The sequence below is a fragment of the Salvelinus alpinus genome, chromosome 8 (assembly GCF_045679555.1).
Source record: "Salvelinus alpinus chromosome 8, SLU_Salpinus.1, whole genome shotgun sequence".
Lineage (NCBI taxonomy): Eukaryota > Metazoa > Chordata > Actinopteri > Salmoniformes > Salmonidae > Salvelinus > Salvelinus alpinus.
In genome coordinates, this window is record NC_092093.1 from 79,726,400 (window position 1) to 79,743,975 (window position 17,576).

The window sequence follows — 17,576 nt, forward strand, 5'->3', positions numbered from 1 at the left end:
TTGACACAATCAGATGGCGGCAAAATGCCACATTCATCCAAAGAGGAGAGCCATTTACAAACCCTGCGTTGAATAAATAACTACTGTGTTGTCTGCAACAACACAACTAAACGTGAACAGACTGTTCTTTTGCATTTATGTGGTTTTATAATTGCTATGACAACCTGCTATGTAAAGTTTGCTATGCAAATGTTACAGAACACTCCTCTATCCCCATACAACCCTATCAAATGAGAGCTACATTAAATTAAGTGACTTGCAAAATTGAATAAACCGAGACTGCACATTTGGCCACTTAAAACCACAGGTGCCCCTGGCCTGTTTGTATTTGCCAGGCATTACTTCTAAATAGAGCTTCTAAAATTAGCTTTATTGTGTGCAATTTCGATTAGTTTGCAAAACTATGCTTGATCACTCATTTCTACTCCAAGACAGCTATTGGCTCAGCATTTTTGCTTAGGGTATGTCCCTAGCATCTAGACTAGAGGAACAAAACGTAGCACCCCAAATGACACCCTATTCCCTATATAGTGCACTACATAGGAAAAGGGTGCCATTTGAGCCTAACTTTTCCACAACACAGAAATACAGTGTAGCACACCAATTTCCCCTTTGATCTATTCATGAGACTCAGAGTCAGTATCACACGGTTAAGGATCATCAACTGTCTTTGTGTTTTGTTGGCCTTGCAATTCCTGTACAAGCAGGAAGAAAATTGGTTACACATTTAGTCATTTTCTGCATCCCTGAGAACTCAATGGGATTCGGGTTCTTCTACACACAATGGAACAGTTATCTACACCAAACAAACTACATCACACCCTACACTGCTTTCACCTCCAAGGTCTTGCCATTGTTTGCTAATTCATGAAATCAATGCTCACGCGTCAATAATTCAGTCTTCAGCCACACGCACCTACAGTATACAGGGTGGATTTGTTTGCATGGAAAGAAGGTGCTCAGTTTTGGTTGTCAGACCATGTCACTCACACTGTGAGACATGACCCCTCCAACTTAACCACACACAGACACAGACAGACAGACAGATATGCACGCACTCACACACACCATCCCTTTTATCCAAACTATGTGAACAGAGCAGAGACCAGACAAAATAAATCAGCTTTGTGCACTGTAGGCTACACTTGTGGCGTGCACAAACAGTCCCCATCTGTGTGCTTGTCATTTATTAGACAGCTCACCTTGTTGTTTGGCACCGTAGACCCTCCTCACATAGATCAATGGAGGCGTCTGCCCTTGGTCTCCCACGGTCAGTCCTCTTCCATCTCCTATGCTCTGGAAGAGAAAAGAACAGAGAATAGCATTTGGTTTGGTTTTGACATTTGAAACCATCTATAATGCAGTAGAGTACCATCGTGAGACACATTGCCACAACACAACCCATTCCACAACAACAACAACAAGGTACAAGCTTAAAACACAAGGAGGATCAATGCATTCTTCATATTGTTTTTAAAATGCTTTATTATGGTGGAATGTTTAATAAAACAAAATAATAAAAACTTGTTTTGACAAGTTGTCAGCGATTACAATAATAGAAGCTAGAAGCTACCTAAAGGTTTTTCAGAACTCAGCACAAGTCTTCCGTTCTCAAAACATATGGAGGTAAAAGCAGTACACTGCCACAGTTGATTATTTGTGACAACATCAATTTGCATCTCATTATATTTATGAAACAGACATCTGGCAGAATTAGAAGTCATTCAAACTTTCCGTTTCTCAGCCCACACATATTTACATCGCTCTGGTTAAATAACTTTTTCACAAATGCTCTACTCTAAAGTAACCTGATTAAATTAAAACTAATCAAACATACCCCTAATGGATACTGTACAAGGAAGCCAATTCCATATTCTATAGCTCAAACAGTGTGTCACGGCCGTTGTAAGGAGGAGACCAAGGTGCAGTGTGGTATGCGTACATTCTTCTTTATTTAAGAATGAACACTGAACAAACTGTGACGCTAATATGAGTAGTGCAATACAGGCAACTAAACATAGAACAACAACCCACAAACACCAAAGGGAAAATGGCTACCTAAATATGATCCCCAATCAGAGACAACGATAAACAGCTGTCTCTGATTGGGAACCATATCAAGCCACCATACACATACAAATCACCTAGACCTACAAAAACCCTAGACATACAAAAAAAACTAGACAATACAAAAACTAACGTACCCACCCTAGTCACACCCTGACCTAACCAAAATATAAAGAAAACAGAGATATCTCAGGTCAGGGCGTGACACAGTGTAAATGATCACTCCTTTATTGGACTGCATTATTCTACTGTACAGTATATGTAGGGTTAAATATAGGAATAGGAAATCTAAAAATACCTATATTGCTCAGGACATATCCTGGTAAAAGCAACCTTGCAGTAAGTTCATTGATTTTGTGAATTCCCATGTAGTATGTACAACACTTTACTGTACATAATCCCATGTAAAATGTACAATCCTTTTACTGTACATGCATGAATCATGCAGCCAAAGACTTAAAGGTCCAATGCAACCATTTATATCTTAATATCTCAATATACCGTGATTGTTTTGAATGAAAATGGTCTAAAAGCAAAGAGCAATTTCTCAAGCAACTATTCTACTGGAAAAACAAAACTAGCTGTTATTGGCATAGAGGTTTGGAACTCTTTCTTTTTGGTCTATTTACTAATTTAAACCAGGCAGGGCAAAACTCCACGTAACCAAAACAACCTGATATTGAAGGCGGTATTTTTAAACAGCTCTTACCCTAAAAAGCCTATCGTAATTTTCACAATTTCACAGTATTATTCCAACTTCGTAGTGTTGATATATATATAGAACACAGGAAAATCGTTTTTTTTTACTGCTCCGTGCCTTTAAACACACACTTGCCTACAAATACCCTTATGAGTCACTTTTAACATACTACATAAATGTGTTTAATTAAAAACTCTTCGCTTTGTAGATTAACTGTGTCCTCTACCCTTCCTCCCACTGGCAGTCACTTCATTGGCCGGTGAACGCCCATATAAAAGTCCCTCTCTTCTGTGTTTTCAATTTGGGTAAAAATCAAGATGAATATTTGGCAGTGGATATTATACAGAAGTAACAGATGGGGAAAACCACACTGGTTGACTTGACAAACAGGGAACACAGGACTAAGTACCCAGGGACTAATGAGGAAAACGGGTGACAATCACAAAGAAAGGTGAAACAGATCAGGGCGTGACAACATCACTCAGTCAGAAAACACCTTCCTTATGGCTTCATCCAGGCATTTGACTTGTAAGCCACAAAATATACAGTATTAGCACACAGTGTATGTGAAACTAAACAAAATAATATATTTTCAGATATCAGAGCTTGTTATGGTCTGTACAAGTGGCAGAAGACACAAAAAGTACCATGTTGGTTTTATTTGAAGTCAATACGAAATGTAAATACGAAATGTCGTCCCGTGTGGCTCAGTTGGTAGAGCATGGCGCTTGCAACGCCAGGGTTGTGGGTTCATTCCCCACGGGGGGACCAGGATGAATATGTATGAACTTTCCAATTTGTAAGTCGCTCTGGATAAGAGCGTCTGCTAAATGACTTAAATGTAATGTAAATGTAATGTAAATGTAAAAACAACTATTTAATTCTTACTCTGGATATCAACAATGAAGCGTTTGAAACAGTGTTGTGGCATATCTACAATATTCGGTTAGGGCTGACTCTATCCGCAGCCAGTTAGAAAGATATCTGAGGAGTACGGAGAAGAGGAGGGTGTAGTGTGCCTTGTCACTTTCACTTAGCTTTGCCTCCTCTCTCCCTCCACAATGTTTTGAGACACCTGAGTGAGACATTCAAATTCCTCGTGTATCATGTGGCAGAACCTTGAGGTCTGCATTGACAATGATGGATGCAGCTGTCAGGCAGACTGACGTTCGGGTCTTAACAACATTACATACAAAATGTTTTTGCTGCTTTTCAAGGCTAATGCTGCACACCAGTGAGATGAGGAAACTGGCAGTGCCAAGAGACTCTTGCAGTGGCAAGACACTGTACCTGCATCACACACCGTGCATCCCAAAAGGCACCATATTTAATGAATTAACCAGGGCCCAAAATGCAGTTCTGATTCAATAGGTGCTATAATCTCAGTATTGTTCTTCTCTTATACAATATGTTCTTGGATTGTGTTATGGCTACATGTTCATGAGTACAGGCATGACATATCATTGAACACTATGGAAGAGTAGACAGAGATCTGATTCTCACATTTTGCATTATCCTGCGTGTGACGGAAGACACACTCTGTTAAGCAGTGGGTAGAAGTTAAACTTGCTCACTACTCAATTTCATTAAACAAGATAAGGTCACAAGCCGGGGAAGAGGGATCTGTTTTAAAGGGCCCGGAGTCAGAACGTTGCCGGCTCTGCCGCTCGCTAAAAGGCTGTTAACCTTGTTGTTGATCCTGACAGACAGTGTGCCTGCGAGCCGCGTGTGTGTGTGTTTCAAGTTTTATTGTCACGTGCACAAGTACAGTGAAATGCCTTTCTTGCAGGCTCTTTCCCAACAATGCAGTATTCCATATTAGATCTATCATATAAAGTAGAACAAAAAACCCATGAGATATAGAAATAAAAAGGAACACGAGAAAGTAAGTAAGCTACATACAGGGTCAGTGCCGATACCATATTTACAATGTGCAGGGATACTGGAGTGGTAGGGGTAGATACAGTGTGTATAGGGGTAAGGTTACTAGGCATCAGGATATGATAAACAAAGTAGCAGCAGCATATATGATGATTGTATGTGAGTGTGTGTGCTTGTGTGTAGAGTCAGTATGAATGTGTGTCTGTGCGTGTGTTTGTGTGTTGGAGTGTCAGTGTGAGTGTGCATAAAGTGCACACAAATACAATAAAAGGGTCAATGCAGATAGTCTGTGCAGCCATTTTGTTAGCTATTTAGCAGTCTTGTGACTTGGGAATAGAAGCTGTTCAGGAGCCTGTTTGTGTAAGACGTGTTGCTCCGGTACGGCTTGACATGCGGAAACAGAGAGAAAGGTCTATGGCTTGGGTGGCTGAGGTCTTTAACAATTTTCCAGCCCTTCCTTTCACACCGCCTGATATACAGGTTCTGGATGGCGGCGAGCGCGGCTGGGCTGTCCACATATCCCTCTGTAGCACCATGTGATAGAGGGCGGTGCACTTGCCATAGCAAGCAGTGATGCTGCCAGTCAATATGCTCTCAATGATGCAGCTGTAGATCTTTTCTATGATCTGAGGGCCCATACCAAATCTTTTCAACCTCCTGAGCAGGAAGAGGAGCTGTGTTGACCATTTTAAGTCCTTAGTGATTTGGACACTGAGGAACTTAAAGCTCTCGACACGCTCCACTACAGCCCCGTTGATATGTGTATGTCTGTGTGTGTGTGCATGCGCATGTGTGTGTTTCATGAGTTGTCTTGCCCACTCTGCCCCGCCACTGTACTGTAGCACTGAACTGACTTGCTGCTGGTTAGCCAAGATAGGGCAATAAGAAATGGGTCCCTGCTGTGCGTGCATAATGGCATTGGTATGACACTTTATTACAATGCTATTAATTAATGTTCTATTGCTCTGTTATGATCAGTGTCTCCATGTCCCCTAGGGGCACATGGGTCCATAATCTAGTGTGTGTCCCAAATGGCACCATATTCTCTATTTAGTGCACTACTGGGCCCTGGTCAAAAGTAATGCACTATATAGGGAAAAGCGTGCCATTTGGGACACAGTTCTAGACTACAGTATGATAGCCAGCCACATGCTGCTGCTTCTGATGTAAGAGGTCTGGTATGGCTCTGCACTGGGCTACTAATGCAGGTGGTTACATGGGGTTGTGTGTTAGGTCATTCGTTTAACATGGCATAATGGCATTGAAGGCTGTGTCAGGTCTGCTTTGGGAGAACACAACACACGGTAGGCAGGCAGCAGATACTTATCTGCTTATAGCAGCAACCAAAAGCAGTTAACACTTAAAGAGCGGTATCTGTTATATTAAAATGTAGATATGGAGAAAAAACTTGGTGATTAATTAAGGCTGGGCTGTTTTAAGATCATTCGCAATTCCAAATGCCACTCTATTTCCTATTTGGTGCTTCTGTCCAAATTCCTATGGGCCCTGCTCACAAGTTGTGCACTGTAAATGGAATATTATGCCATTTGGGACAGACACAGGGACTGAGAGACTCCCACACCATACACTACCAACCCTCTCTTTCTGTATGGTTAATTTGTTTGGAGAATGTACTATTTGAATGCTCCTATTACTGCTGGGTCATGTAAGTGGGATTAATAACCATATTACTCACGTAGGACAAGCAATAAGTGATGGCCTGACCTTCTCTTAACCTGTACTCTACAATGAGAATGGATGTTCATTGAATGTAGGGGGCTCCAATATAACCACTTGAGTTTACTTTGAGCATTTTCTAAAGGGTATGCAGGCTATGGTTGTTATAAAAACTCTCAGGCGTTTTCCACCAAGAATTCAATGGATTCTATTATTTTATCATTGCAGTATTTTCCATAGTATCTGTCTGTGTATAATATGCTATGTGAACAGAATGTACCAGCCTCAAATAGAATATGTACTCTGTTCAGCTTTCCTAGACAGAATTGTGCCCAAGGCTAAACTAATGTTGTGATTTGGCAGTTTAATCAACTACAGGTGTATAAACTAGAACCCTTAAAGTAATGATGAGTAAGTGATGATTTTCCTAATTAACATCCTGGCATTTGATAATGTTTCTTCCCTGCCTCGTCTCCAATATTCCACTTTTCTTTTCCCCTTCCTCTTCTACCTTTTTGTTTATGGCTACCTCTGCTACTTTCTTCTCTCCTTTGGCAGTGGCTATCTTTTACCCATGAGACGGGCTGTCACTTACCATATCCATCTTCTCCTTCTCTCCTCCCCATAGCTCTTTCAACTCAGTGCCATTCTTTTCCGTCACTGTAATCTCGCTTTTTGGCTCCGCCATTTTGTTTTGACCTCCAGCAGTGTGTGTGTGTTTGGTGGGGGGGGTGGGGATGCGTGGGTGTGTGTGTGTCTGGGTGTGTTCCTTCCTGCAGTTGGTTCAAGGCAGGGGATGAGGGAGGACAGAAAATAATTACATTAGCTTTCTCCCCTTCTCCCCCTCCTACTCCTCCTCCGACACGTCCTCTTCCTCTGCTTGCCAACGCTGGGGATCATTGCCATATCAATATTTTAGGCTGACATTGACATTGGGGCATGGCTCGGAGCAGGGAAGCAGAACAGGGAATATCAAAAGATTACTCTAGAAAAAAATCGTGACTCATCGAAGGATTCAGTCACTGACTTTAAACGGTGAAACAGAGAGAAAGAAAGTTGCAGCTCAGACAGGGATGGTAAATTCCAGTTTGTTTGCCAGCTGCCAGTTGAAAGTGTTGATATTGCTAGAAAGAGAGCATCAGCCAAGGACATCTTAAGTATACTATATCTAATGAAAGTTTAAGGAGCATTTGATAGTTACACAGATCAAAGCTTTATGTTTGGTCTGTAACGTTAAAGTATTCACACACAAGACAATTTGTGTTATCACTGGTAGGTTCTGACTAACAGACTAAACTCACGGACAACTAGTAAAAGCTCAAACCAAGTTTATTCACCAACTGAGTCAAACAGCTGCAAAGACAAAGACATGTTTACACAAGCACATATATGTATACCCTCCGACTAGGAGTCACCTTCTTGCACATCTAGACAGCCAACACATCTCTGTAGCTAGTCAGGAACTTAATTAGTTCCTCTCACTGGTGTAGACATGGCCCCGCCTCCTGTTAGAACTTTTGTGGGCATGTAAGTATATGTGTGTGTGTGTCATAGGATTGTTCCTTCTCACTTCATCTGACCTGACCTCGGGCCGAATTCCTCACTCCTCCTTAATCCATGGCTGTCCTACCCTATCAGTGACTGAAACCAGAGTGTTGCCCTTTGCCTCTGTCCATAGGATCCATGAGATTTAACAATGTTTGACCGAATTTAAACTTCCTGACCCCCCTCATTGTCTCACTAAGTAACTTTCCATACTCCTAGTTCATATCCACCCACCATTGACCCCAACATACTGTATACAGTACCAGTAAAAAGTTTGGATACACCTACTCATTCAAAGATTTTTCTTTCTTTATACTATATTCTACATTGTAGAATCTAGTGAAGACATCAAAACTATGAAATAACACATATGGAATCATTCAGTAAAAGTGTTAAACAAATCCAAATTAATTTTAGATTTTAGATTATTCAAAATAGCCAAGCTTTGCCTTGATGACAGCTTTGCACACTTTTGGCATTCTCTCAGCCAGCTTCACCTGGAATGCTTTTCCAACAGTCTTGAAGGAGTTCCCACATATGCTGAGCACTTGTTGGCTGCTTTTCCTTCACTCTGCGGTCCAACTCAACCCAAACCATCTCAATTGGGTTGAGGTGGGTGATTGTGGAGGCTATGTCATCTGATGCACTCCATCACTCTCCTTCTTGGTCAAATAGCCCTTACACAGCCTGGAGGTGTGTTGGGTTATTGTCTTGTTGAGAAACAAACGAGTCGCACTGAGCACAAACCAGATGGGATGGCATATCGCTGCAGAATGCTGTGTTGCCATAATGGTTAAGTGTGCCTTAAATTCTAAATAAATCACAGAAAGTGTCACCAGCAAAGCACCCCCACACCAGCACACCTCCTCCTCCATGCTTCACGGTGGGAATCACACATGCAGAGATCATCCGTTCACCTACTCTGCATCTCACAAAGACACGGCGGTTGAAACCAAAAATCGCAAATTTGGACTCATCAGACCAAAGGACATATTTCCACTGGTCTAATGTCAATTGCTATTCTTTCTTGGCCCAAACAAGTCTCTTCTTATTATTGGTGTCCTTTAGTAATGGTTTCTTTCCAGCAATTCGACCATGAAGGCCTGATTCACACATTCTCCTCTGAACAGTTGATGTTGAGATATGTCTGTTACTTGAACTCTGTGAAGCATTTATTTGGGCTGCAATTTCTGAGGTGCGGTTAACTCTAATGAACTTATCCTCTGCAGCAGAGGTAACTCTGGGTCTTCCTTTCCTGTGGCTGTCCTCATGAGAGCCAGTTTCATCATAGCACTTGATGGTTTTTGCAACTGCACTTGAAGAAACTTTTAAAGTTCTTGAAATGTTCCGGATTGACTGACCTTCATGTCTTAAAGTAATGTTGGACTGTTGTTTCTCTTTGCATATTTGAGCTGTTCTTGCCATAATATGGACTTGGTCTTTTACCAAATAGGGCTATCTTCTGTATACCAACCCTACCTTGTCACAACACAACTGATTGGCTTAAACACATTAAGAAGGAAAGAAATTCCACAAATTAACATGGCACACCTGTGAATTGAAATACATTCCATGTGCCTACCTCATGAAGCTGGTTGAGAGAATGCCAATAGTGTGCATAGCTGTCATCAAGGCAATGGGTGGCTACATTTAAGAATCTCAAATATAAAATATATTTAGATTTTTTTAACACTTTTTAGTTTACTACATGATTCCATATGTGTTATTTCATAGTTTTGTTGTCTTCACTATTATTCTACAATGTAGAAACTAGTAAAAATAAAGAAAAACCCTTGAATGAGTAGGTGTGTCCAAACTTTTGACTGGTACTGTATATTCATTATACATGTAAAGTAATCAATAAGCTCTAGTATGGTAACATGAATACGTTTATTTCAAGCTAGAAGCCAAAATCACTTTACCCAAATTCACCAATCAGATCTCTTGGCTAGAACTAGCGACTTTGTAATGTGGTATGACAATAGGACTCTGGTTGGAATAGTTGCAAGGTTTTGTTTTATTTTATGGGGATAATATCTATAAATTGTGTCATGTGCTCCACTATGTCAGTCTCTAAGGGCAGCTAGATTTCACAGTGCCTTATGCAAGTTGTCAGTTCACATTTCTAATCGTCAAAATTTATCACAGTCCATATACGCCATGAATATTATTTCCTTGTCACACAACCAACATTTCATTCTTTGGAATATTTGTTTGTCATTTACTGCCTTAAACTTCCAAATCACAGAGAGTTAGACATTGAATAACAATGTCATATTCTTTGCCGGGGGATATGGAGAGATTGAATTTGAAAACAAGCAGACTATACAATACACACAGCATTTACAACCCTTTTCCCCTTGAGGTTCTAGTATTCTTTAACATACTGAGGATGTAATGCTGTAATGTAAATTCATTCAGAAGTCTTTCACTGTGCATCGCGAGACAGGAGTAAAAAAACTGCACGGATAAACGCTGGGGTCAGAGTCTACGGTAAGACTTCATATTGCTTGCCTGTGGGAAATAGAGAGACTGACAAAGTGACTCTCACTCATCATATGCTGAGCTTCAATATCTCCCAGTCCCAAATGGGTTAAATTAGCAAACACAGGGATGTTTAATACAGTTTGCTAGCTCATTTCGCTGCTAGCCTCTCTCATCTTCATTCATGTGTGCTGTGAAGAAGAAGAGATCTCTATTGAGTCTGATTTTCCTGCAGCATCATATACTGTACACACTATATCCATAATATATGTAATTGATGGATGTTATCATGTTGTTATGAAGATATGCTTGCGTTGGCATCAGTCAAGAAAACATATATAGGTCTATATTACTGGCATGGTACTGTAAAAGGTCTGCTGGTTACTGTGGGCCTGTCCCAAATGGCACAGTATTCCCTATATAGTGCACTGCTTTTGACCTAGCTGTGTTCAAAAGTAAGCCTGGTCAAAAGTAGTACACTGTATAAAGAAAAGTGTGATATTTGGGATGTACCCTGTATGATGTCTAAAGGAGAATTATTCATAAGGATAGAGAAGAATAAATAATCAGCCATTACTCTTTGATTTAATGTTACCTCCGCTATAACACAAATACATTAAACTGTCTTCGACCATACACAATGTCCATGCTGTTATTCTTGGTCTTTATCTCGATCACTAAATATGTTTTCATTAATTTGGCACATCATTCAATTATTTAAACAAAATCACATTCCTTAGTTGGGGGTAAACGTATCCCTTATCTACAAATCCACACAAAAGGAATGTCCATTGCACTTTGAGTGAGGACTGTGGATATTAAAGGTCCAATACAGCCATTTTCAATATCAAACCATTTCTGACTAACAATTAACTATCTTATTGTGATTGTTTTCAATTGAAATGGTAAAAAATTTACAAAATGCTTCTTAGCAAAGAGCAATTTCTCAAGCAAGAATTTAGCTAAAAGTCTGGAAATGGTCTGACGGAGGGGAAAACTGAAAACTAGCTGTTATTGGCAGAGCGGTTTGGAACTCTTTCTTATAGGACTATTATCTAATTTACCGCCTGGTGATGTGGTCAGGCTGGCCAAAACTCAACCCCACCAAAATAGGCAGAAAATTCTCCAGAGTGGCGCTGCGGTCTAAGGCACTGCATCGCAGTGCTAGCGGCATCACTACAGACCCTGGTTTGATCCCGGGCTGTATCACAACTGGCCGTGATCAGGAGTCTCATAGGGCGGCGCACAATTGGCCCAGCGTCGTCCGGGTTAGGGGAGGGTTTGGCCACGGTAAGCCATCATTGTAAATAAGAATGTGTTCTTAACTGACTTGCCTAGTTAAATAAAGGTTAAATCAAATAAAAAATAAAACCATTCAGGCAGTCTTTTCAAACGGCTCTTACTCTAAAAGGGCCTTATCATCATGTTCACAATTTCACAGTATTGCTCCAACCTCAGTTTGGATATATACAGTATATCAAACACAGGAAAATCTCATTTTTGACTGCACTGGGCCAATTCAGTTTAATATTTTGTCCATGGACTCTGTTCACATGAGTATTTGTTGTTTGGTCCAGTGTAGGAAACACTGGAGGTCACGAGAGTGAACTCTGCTTCCCCAATGGCAATCCAGATTGTCTATTAGTGGGACAAGTTCCCGAAATGGTGAAAATCGATGCCATTGTAGCACCCCACATGAAAAAAAATACTATGGCATAAATACTATAGCATTCACTGTAATGTTTTTGCGGACCCTACTGTAGTATTCACTGTAGCGTTTACTGTTGTATACTCTAGTATTTACAGTTACCTACAGTATAAATACTGTAGTAAAAGAAAATAGTAGTACAGTATATACTATTGTAATTAATGTAGTGTACTGTGGTATTTACCAAGGTTATTATAGTAAACTAAAACTAAATAAAAAACAAATCATGAAAACACTTTTCGTAAACTTAAAATAATTTAACAAACCAGTTTGAAAAACTAAAACTATACTGAAACTATTATTTTTTGACTGCAAAGCGAACTAAAATAAAAACCAGCATGAATTGTAATGGCTTTCGTTGGTGGAAGGAGATGGGGACCAAAATGCAGCGTGGTACGTATCCATAATAACTTTTAATGAGAATGAATACAAAATAGAAAAAGAACAAGAGAATCAAAATGAAAACCGAAACAGTCCCGAATGGTGAAAACACTAAAACGGAAAACAACTACCCACAACCCATAGTGGGAAAACAGGCTACCTAAGTTTGATTCTCAATCAGAGACAACAATCGACACCTGCCTCTGATTGAGAACCATACTAGGCCAAACACATAGAAATATAACGTATAGAACAAAACATAGAAAAACAACATAGAATGCCAACCCGAACTCACGCCTTGACCAAACTAAAATAAAGATAGAAAAGGAACTTAGGTCAGAACGTGACATGAACTATGTTCCGTTTTAGTAATTTTCTAAATTAATGGGGTTTTCAAGCATTTGGGGTGATTTCAAGCTACTGAATCTGGCGGGTAAATGCGGCCAGGAGATGAATGTTTAAAAAGTCCTAGTTTGTGCATCATTATCACTAGCTATCCCTAGCTCACAGGGGGAAAAAATGGCTAGGTAGCTAACTTGATTCTTCCTAAATGTAATACTAAAGGTAAAAATAATTAGATTGGAGTGTCCTTACACCATATTTTTTGCACCAGTCTCGGTTATATTCCTTTTAAATCCAAGTCACATTGAAATGGACTATAATTTAAACATAACCATATATCTCAAGAGCCCAAAGCCATAAAACCATGTGTTCTCATTTCAACATTTGACCACAGCGGGGCCGACATGCACAACTGTCCTGACACACTTTGTCTAACCGTTAATAATCACTGCGTGCAATACGGTTTTGGACATTCATCACCCCAAAATGATTTTACAAATACAAAAAAATGCACTTCCTGTGCACCGTTTTAACACAGATTCCAACGGAGGTGTTTTGCGTTGCGCTTCCTGAGCTAATGGAGACTTGGGGGGGGGGGGGAAAACAACATTTCGGCTCAAAGCTGTGTTGCACGAAAAAACCTCATTAGAAATCTGTGAGAAATTTGAGATTTACATGATTATCAAAATGTCACTCCAAGGAAAGCCTACATGAAACACAGAAGTGTTTAAGTGTTTCTAAAATCCCCTATGGGAAAAATTAATGGTGGAAAAACGATTGGAACCATATTATCAACGCACAAGGCGAGACCCAAATGCAGACACAGGAGGCAGATGGTTGGAATCTTACAATGTTTATTAATCCAAAGGGGTAGGCAAGAGAATGGTCGTGGACAGGCAAAAAGGTCAAAACCAGATCAGAGCCCAGGAGGTACAGAGTGGCAGACAGGCTCGTGGTCAAGGCAGGCAGAATGGTCAGGTAGGCGGGTACAAAGTCCAGAAACAGGCAAGGGTCATAACCGGGAGGACTAGAATAAGGAGATTGCAAAAAGCAGGAGAACGGGAAACCACTGGTTGACTTGGAAACATACAAGACGAACTGGCACAGAGAGACAGGAAACACAGGGATAAATACACTGGGGAAAATAAGCGACACCTGGAGGGGGTGGAGACAATCATAAGGACAGGTGAAACAGATCAGGGCGTGACACATATCCCTGTTTGACCGCTAGGTTTCATGGGTATTATGACACCTCCACTGTGGGGCTCTATGTAGCATGAGAAGTGCTAACCTATGCTATGACCTTACCCATCACCTTATGTATTATTAATACCCCCCAGTTGCAAGAAGTGACATCCCACTGGTTCCTAAGCCTCCCCTGCATGCTTCCTGTCACTAACACTAAAACTGAAACTAAATCATATAAAAACTAAATATACATACTTTTATGCAACTTAAATACAAACAACTAGCGAATCAGGTCTGAAAACTAACTTAAACTAAACTGAATTCAAAATAAACATCCCAAAATGAATAGATATAAAAACTAATATCAAAACAACTATAATAACCTTGGTATTTACTGTAATATTTTTGCAGACTGTACTATACTGTAGTGTTTATTGAGTGCTTTTGCAGACTGTATTATACAGCAGTATTTACTGTAGTAATTTGATTTCATTTAGTGTTTACTATATTGTACATTTGTTTTATTATCTTTGACATTGAAGTGGAAGCTTCCTCCTTGAGGAAATCTACTGGAGAAATACTAAAAGAGCAAATATTCCATAAAATGTAATGTATGTATAGGGAAGGAGGTCTGAATGGACAGTTCAGAGCTTCTGCTCTTTTCTATAACCTGTAGGAAACACAATATATGATCTTTCATTGGCATGTAGGTTTCTCACTTATGAGTGGCACAAATTGTGATATGGGGGAGAGGAATGGGTGGGGTATATGCAAATTAAATACTGTAGTATTTACTTAGTTAACAAAGTATTGTGTCTTTGTGGATTGTAATGTTTTTGTGTCCATTAATGTAGTATTTACTACCGTGTTTTTTCACCGGATAACACTGTAGTATACTGTACATTATAATATTCTATAACATTCTATAGTTCGTACTGCACATGATCAAAGGATACTACAGTGTGTAGTATAGTATTCTACAGCAGAATACTGTACTATTCTATATTATATTCTATACTATTCTATATCAACAACAACACATAAGAGGAGGCTGTAGCCACTGCCTGCATCCCAAATGGCACCCTATTCCCTATAGTGTGCACTACCAGGGGGCTCTGGCCAAAAGTAGTGCACTATGTAAAGAATAGGGTGTTATTTGGGATGCAGTCAGTGGCTTAAGACTCCTTTTCTTATATCAGGCAGTGGGTTCGATGAGGTGGTCACAGAGATCACTGTGCAAGGCCTGACCACTTCACGCTCTACAAACCACCTCTGCTGTTCATTTACTAAAAGTTCCTATAAATATAATTTATTTGTCCACAGAAAAGACCGATGTGAGTCTGATTTTCAAGACCTTCAACTGCACCACATCTGCCAGAACAGATCCACCATCTGCCTTCCACAATATGACAAACCTGGGAAAAAATACGAACACACACGCAGGCAGGCACACATGCATATGCACACACATAACTGCAATGCAAACCACACTAGCTTATGTGAAGGGTACATTTAATATGTACCATACCTGCCATGAGTCTCTCTTGGACCACACCTGACCCACAAATTAAAACGTCACTTTAAATCTATCCAGCAGACCACAGATTTGTGGGTGCCAGTTTATATCCGCAGCTAACCAGGGTTAGCAGACACAGCTTCCACTATACTGTAGCCCTGAGGCCTGGACATTGACAGTCGTCGTGGGTAGCCAGCCATGTCTGCGTCAGGATTTAAAGATCACTCAAAGTTCAGCCCTTGTTTATACCCACCAAGAGTCTATGTGTCTCCCCTCAGCTTTACAGATTTACTGTGTGTTTTCCTACAAACTGCAACCTCTCTTGTCGATGTCTCACGAGGGCACAACGCAAATCCCACAGATGTTTTCCCTCATTTCCATTAGGAAAGTGAATAATGTGATGCCTTGGAATGGTTCATTTTCAAAATCTGCTGAACAAACAATAATACAATAATATCCTTATCCTTAATCTTTCTTAGAAGCGTATAGGACATTATTGGATTTTCAAAGTTGGGTCTTTAGTGATATTTTCAAAGTGACTAAATAGTGAATAGTGTCATGACTGCATGAATGCACACCATAACACCATGTTTCTGTGGTGAGCATGTCATTTTGCTTCAAGGGACCTGTCCCACCTTTTGATTTATTGAGCGCTCGGGGCAAAGGTTCTATCTGAAAAAGATGATTCTAAGATAATTGGCTTAAAATTCCAAACCCTCATTGGTTTGAATGGTGTCAGCTATTTTTAGCTTGTATTCTTTTGAACTTAACAACATGAATTTAGAGTACTATATAGGTAGAGAAGATTGAACAGAACAAGGCTATGTCAACGACTCAATTTTGAGCAAAGAAAAATGCAGCTAGAACCTAGTCCTAAACTCTAGTTATGTCAAGGGACTTGGGGTCTCAGAGGGCATTGCTATGGATGAGGAACTATTATAAGCATCACAATCTCTACATTTAGCACACAAGTCATACAGGTGATTTTTTTAAACGCATACAGCATTGTGATAAAGAGCACTAAAACACTAATAACAGATGATGAATATTAAATGAAAAATGCACATGAATGATACAGGTGATTTTCTTAAAGTCATAGTGCATTATGACAAAGAGCACAGATAACAGATTATGAATATTGATTCAAGATGTGTTGGTTAAAGAGCAGATGTCTTATTTTGTCTATGTTCCACTATATATGACATATTTTCTTCCCCAGTTGTGTGAAGAGGCATATCTCAGAGTGATCATGAAATAATTATATATTTTCATTTCTTCTGGTAAGTTTATGACATCCATCTACCAAAGTAGTCACTAATTGGCTCCTATAAGACTAGAGGAGCATATGTACAGTATATATAAAAATGTAAATATGCTGACCAAAAATATAAACACAACATGTAAAGTGTTGGTCTCATGTTTCAGGAGCTGAAATAAAAGATCCCAGAATTGTTCTATATGCAAAAAAAAGCTTATTTCAAATTTGTTTACATCCCTGTTAGTGAGCATTTCTCCTTTGCCAAGATAATCCAGTTACCTGAGAGGTGTGGCATATCAAGAAGCTGAATAAACAGCATGATCATTACAGAGGTGCAAATTGTGCTGGGGACAATAAAAGGACACTCTATAATGTGCAGTTTTGTCACACAACACAATGCCACAGATGTCTCAAGTTTTGAAGGAGTGTGCAATTGGCATGCTGACTGCACAATTGTCCACCAGAGCTGTTGCCAGATAATTGAATGTTAATTTGTCTACCATAAGCTGCCTTCAACTTCATTTTAGAACATTTGGCAGTACATCCAACCAGACTCCGTCTTCTTCACGTGCATCTGAGGGGGGCTGGGGGTGGTGCCACATTTACATTTACATTTAAGTCATTTAGCAGACGCTCTTATCCAGAGCGACTTACAAAGCCACGTCTAACTACGCTAGCCCAGGACGTTCACATCCGGCTTCTTCACCTGTGGGATCGTCTGAGACCGGCCACCAAGACAGCTGATGAAACTGAGGAGTATTTCTGTCTGTAATAGAGCCCTAGGCCTGACACCCCGGTGGGTGGGCCTGGCTCCCAAGTGAATGGGTCT

The 17,576-nt window shown here is 40.1% G+C and overlaps 1 protein-coding gene across 1 annotated transcript in view; it reads right to left on the reverse strand.

Annotated features, from left to right (window-relative positions):
• The window catches only part of LOC139583760 (cadherin-18-like), a 379,939-nt gene that overhangs the window by 326,819 nt on the left and 35,544 nt on the right, over positions 1–17,576 (reverse strand). Inside the window, exon 2 of the mRNA XM_071415200.1 lies at positions 1,203–1,296. The gene's annotated coding sequence lies outside the window, so the exon portion shown is untranslated. The remainder of the gene's footprint in view (positions 1–1,202; positions 1,297–17,576) is intronic.